The sequence below is a fragment of the Ips typographus genome, linkage group LG1 (genome assembly GCF_016097725.1).
Source record: "Ips typographus isolate SLU linkage group LG1, UJ_Ityp_2.0, whole genome shotgun sequence".
NCBI lineage: Eukaryota > Metazoa > Arthropoda > Insecta > Coleoptera > Curculionidae > Ips > Ips typographus.
The window spans coordinates 3167755-3173754 of NC_138422.1; positions in this window are offsets into that span (position 1 = coordinate 3167755).

Genomic DNA, 6000 nt, shown 5'->3' on the forward strand with positions numbered 1-6000 from the left:
CTGTGAAAATTGTCTTAAAAGGCTTAAAAACTGTCTTTGTAGTCAGTCGTTATAGTTTTCAGATAAGTTGAAAAACTTTAGTAGTGAAAATTAGGTTGTAGTCATGAAAAACTACTTTATCTACAATTTTTTACTACAAATTCACACATTTCAACCTTGAAAATGGACTTGGACACCAAAAAGTAACTCTAAACCAATGAAAAGTTGCATTAAAAGCTTACAATTTCTATTTGAAGTAAGTTTTCATAATTTTAAAATACATTTCAATATTTTAGTCTTGAAAATAGTCTTAAATACAGGATATTGACATTATATTCATAAAAATTGACTTGAATACTAACTTTTCAGGTTTGCTTATTGCTTTTCATTTTCTTGGAACTCTGGACTATTTTTAGGGCTTTAAAACTGCTTTCAGCTAGGAAAATCGAGTTTTAGGGTTATCTTCACCAAGTTTTTGACATAGGAGACTTAAAAAACTATTTTTACATTTTCCATAGATTTAAACATGCCATTTCACGCTTTGTCAGTATTAAATTGACTTCTAGACGCGTCACTTTGCTTTAAGACTAAAAAATAGAATTTTAAACAATTTTTTCTAGTAAAAATTAAGTTTCAGACTCTTCATTGATGAAAGTAAACAATTTTGGCATTACATGCTACCTTATTAGTCTTAAACACTAATTTTTAGAATTAAATTAGTCCAAAAATTCGGACAGTTACCAGTGTTTAATTGAATAAAAAAAAGTCCAAAAATCCTGTTTTTTTGACTATTTTCAGTGTCAAAAGTTAACTCGTAAACCTCACAGATGACCAGATTTGAATCTTTTTGAACCATTTTAAAGTAAAAAATACAATAACCCAAGCAGACATTTTTGTCAATTTTGAATAATATCCAGTGAGCGTAGAAAATAAATACTATCCCCCTATATCGACGCATTTAAACCATTTTGAAGGTCTGTGTCTTCCTTAGGAAGCGTTTTTCAGGAAAATGCATGTCAACTTATTTTTTGATTGGCTATCCATTGTTGAATTATTGACATTTAAAACTGGACCACCCTGTATTTTCCGAATTTCCATCAAATTTGAATCCTTTTTGTCAACTTGCCATATTGAACTTACATCTAAGGGATGTGATTAATTTTAAATATTTACTAAACTAGGAAGGTTATCTATTTTTTTCCTAATTAAGGCAAATAGGCACAATTTGAATATCTAATCCTCCCAACTCGTCAGTTTCCAGGTAGATCTTGAACTGTGAACTGTGGTAATAATTTCGTCTTGTAAACTTAGATTCGACTTGAGATGGGTCTATTTAGAAATGTCAACAAATCGCGCTATTTACTTGGCCCCCAGGGGCTACGATCCAAAACGTAAACGATCCCCGTATTGTTTTGCGGCTATGTAATGTCGGAAATTGATTAAGACCACATTCTCAAGGAAAATTGACTGCACAAGCCAGACTTCTTAATAAATATTCGGGGGGGCAGCAATAACCAGAGCCCAACAATCTCCAATATTGGCATGTCTGCCGGTCATAAATAATGCCAGGAACATTACTGCTGCGACTGCATAATACGACGGCATGCATTTACGATACAGTCAACAATTTAGCGTGTTCCAAGATTTAATTAACGATGATTTGCGGCTTGTGGTGTAGTTTTTCGATCCTCCCCCCAATTTCGATGCGTGTGTACACAACGACACATTCCTAATGGAATGAGAATGAATGTTCGGTATACCCTTTTGGGAGAGATAACCCTTCAAACCCACGTAATCTCTCAAAAACGACTGTGTGACTTTCAATTTAATTTTGGTCAGAAAGTAAAGTGAAACGCACTCGAAATATTTATGCAAATCCATATCTGAAAGCCATTGTTGCCAAACCGAGTGTAAGATATGAGCACGTCCGAGGGGGAGGGTTTAAAGGGCGCGATGTCTGAAAACAAAAGGGCCGTGGAATATCTCTCTGCGGCGGTAGCACCGGAGCGATTCCGGGATGTGAATTATAATTAATATATCTCGGCTAAGGGACAGGTTTTTATGTTATCGTCCTTTGTATGGCCCCCCCTGATTTACGTACAATGGAAATGGGTTTTTTCGCGATTGTGTGTGTGTTGCAGCAGCAGGAAACTTAGATAATTTCTCTTTTAAGCCGAAGTTGGGTACGCTTTTTGTCATTTTAATCTAGAAACAAAAAAAAAACACTAAAACCAGCCACAATTTTTTCAGCATTTGTGTATAAACTTTGGGTAATAGTGGAGATATGTTTGTTGCGCCAATTTTCAGGTGAAGAATCAACAATTCAATGTTTTTATTTACAAACATTCAATAATAGTGGATTTTTTGCTTCCAAATCCCAACGAAAAGTTCACATTCACCTAACACTAAACATACCAGGTGTTCAGGAAGGATTGACATGGAAAATCAATTTTTATTTTTTTAGTTGATAGCCGACAATGTGCTCTACAACTTTTATCTAAAGCATTTTTCCATTAAATGAATCGTACAGGCAAAAAAATGAAAAACAGATTTTCCATTTTAATCTCTTGCCAATCTGCTTGCTTAAGTTGTTTTTTAAGCTTATTTCACCTAATTTAAGGTCCTTTAGTATAAATATACCCTTTGCTGTGCATTGGAACTCTTATGAAGCAAAATAAAAATTTTCCTAAAATTGCACATTTGACGAAAAATGTTTCAATTTTTGAAAAGTTGTATTTCTTTTTGAACTCCAATCAATTTTGCTAAATCGCCATTAGAAAAAGGATAAAAAATACTACAAAATTAACCAAAAGTCTCCTTTCAAGCTCTTCATGTTACCGAGATACTGTATCTCAAAAAATAGTAAAAATTTTCAATTTTTTTTAAAAATGAAATAAATATTTTAAAGTGCTTCTTTACGCTTATTTTACCTAATTTAAGGTTCTTGGGTCTTTATGAGTACTCTTAAAATCTGAAGTAATATACAGGGTGCTGCATTTTCGATGGTTTTACGGGGTACAGAGAAAACGATAATAGATAGAAAAAATGTAGCACACGTATTCTGATCTCTTTCTGAGCTGAGTTGACCGGCGAAAAGTGGGCGGCGCAAACTTCTTTTGTTTCAAAGATACGGGGGGTTTTCAAAAATTGATAATTTTTGAACCTCTTCTGTATTTCATTTGCTCTTAAAGTTATCAAAAAAGGAAAAACGGTTCCCGGTAGAAGTTTTCATGTAGAATCCAATGGCGTAGTCAGTTTTTTTCTATTCCGTTTAGTTTCTGACATATGACAGTAAGTTACATTTTTTTAAATGGAACATCCTATATATTTTTACGTCATTTAATTCTGTTGATTTTTACCTTTTCAACGGTGTATTACAACGTATAAGTTTGTAGAGGTTAATCTTGTTATTTTAAAAGACCTTTGCTAAGCTAAAAAAGGCCAATATCTAAAATACCAAGCAAAATTGGAAATAATATAAACTAACACATCAGAAAATTAAATATTTTTAATAAATCTTATTAAAAATCTAAGTTACAAACAGTTCTACCGTCACTTTAATAAGAAAAGTGGTCATTTCTATTTTCTTCTATTTTTAAGGTAGAAGTTGAAAAAACTGTTGTAAAAACTCTGTAACATGTTAATATGAACATAGCCAAATTTTGTTTCAATTGTGGGTATTTTTATAAATATTATTTAGCACTTCTTTGTTAAGGAAACGCTTTTTTTCTAATTACCAAGATTAACGTTTACAAACTTATATGTTTTAATACGCTGTTAAAAAAGTACAAATCAACGGAATTAAATGAACTAAAAATATATAGGGTGTTCCATTTAAAAAAATATAACTTACTGTCATATGTCAGAAACTAAACGTAATAGAAAAACTACGCCATTAGATTCTACGTCAAAACTCCTACCGGAAACCGTTTTTCCTTTTTTGATAACTTTAATAGCAAATAAAATACAGAGGAGGTTCAAAAATGACCAATTTTCAAAAGCCCCCCGTATCTTTGAAACAAAAGAAGTCATCTCACCCTGTACAGGTAGTTATTTTGTAACTAACCCTGTATACTTGCAACCCTCATTTCACTCTCATGTCATGCGCTTTTATTTAATGTAACAATATAAAAACTTGAGAAAAATTAGTAGTTTGCGAGATATTAGCAATAATCCAGACTTTTTGGACACCCTGTATTTTAAGAACGTAATTTAATTTCAAATCACAGAAGAATATGCAGACCTAGAAAAAGATGGAGCGACAGTCTAATACCTGAGTATAGGCATGGTGACGAAGTTAGGGCAGGCGACTAAAATAGAGAAGAAAGAAGAAGAATTTAAATTCCCGAATCTAAGCAATATCATTCTAAGTGTTCAGAAACTTAGACACAACCACCTAACATATTTTAAGAAAAACGGCCCGTCATATCCACTCGAGTTATGCAATCACATAACCTCGTGCGCCCTTCTGAGCCTGTGAGCAAATAACGGAATCCGATTCCATCCAAAATGTAGAAGGTCATTTGTAATACACGTCGGAAGCCTTTAACAATAACCGAGTAGGGAATAATGACGACAAAGTCGGCCCTATCGTTGTCAAACAATGGCGACCGCGTAAGGTAATCGAAGTGTAAGGGTCATCGGGGACCTTCCAGTTTCCAGATAATGGATTTGATCGGGCAAGACGAACACACTCAATTGCGGACTAGTTTACAGAGGAAATATTGGGTTTTGATCCCCGATGTATGATCTTTGGATCGTGTAAAGGAACGGCGAATTAAAATGGTAACCAGCATCGAGAAAAAAAACTACAAGCTTAAAATTGTTCGGTAATTACTTCTGCAAGCTTTTATGTAAAACTTTCCAAATTGTTTCAGTTAAGTTGAAGAGAACGGGAAATGTCTGGCTTTAAGCGTCGCTAGGAAACTTAAATCGTTCTTAATACGCCTATTTAGTTTCCCCGGCAACTTTATAACGATTTTTGTAAATGTAGCCACATGTACACGTTAGCGCGAGCGAAAAAAGGGTCCACATTTGCGAAAGCCCTTTGCATTTTTCACTCCTTAACTCTTTTATCCCGCCATCCTTTTACATTAGTCTGAAGTAATTTAGGTTTGAGGGGGGAAGGTGGGAAAAAAAGACTCGCACACTTGTTCGGCAGAAACAACAATGCCTCCGAAAGAGAGTCACTCAATCGAGGGACAAAAGGTCGAATCAAGAACCTTCGTGTGCTTTTGGATCACTTTAGGACCCTTACGATGATTTATACAGGGACGTACCCGACATAAATCCGTCAGAAATCGAGGTGCGCGTGAACCAAACGTTCGCACTTCCGTACTTTGGACCCGGTTTTAGGGCCATTAGCGGCGAGAGATTTAAGGGCTAAAAATGCCCTTTCGTTTTAAATGCACCGGTAAGTATTTACAGACCGACATACGTGGATTTTTGTGGTCGGCGGCCGTATACGGTTTAGAATTCGAGGAAATTTACTACATATTGGCCGGCGTAAGTGTGGGCGATATCGTTTTACGGCTCGAATATTTGTCGGGGCACAGTTGGGATGGGTTTTGAATAGTTTTAGTTGTAAATTCAGTTATTTTAGTATTTCCTAAAAGTTTTCTAAAGAGAATGTTTTTCTAGAATTGTAAGGGTATTTTGTTCTGTTCTATAAGAAAAATTAATTTTCTCTAAAAATGGTGAGTTTTTATTAGATTAATTTTTACACTGCAAATTTAAGCTGTTTTCAAAAAGCCTTGAAAGTTGACAGTAAACGGAACTTTCCCGCAATAAATATGTCCAACAATAGATGCCCAAATATCAAAAAAGAAGACAGAATTGAGAGTTTTAAAAATAAAATTTTTTCCTTGGTTTTCAGTAAGACACCTTGTTTCAAAGTGTATTGAGTAAATGTGTTCTTAAGACTCGTTTCGCTAACAAAAGATGAAAATAACAAATACACAGGGTGTTAAAAAAATTGAAATAAAATAAATTAGCAAAACTATTGCAACCAACTTAACAATG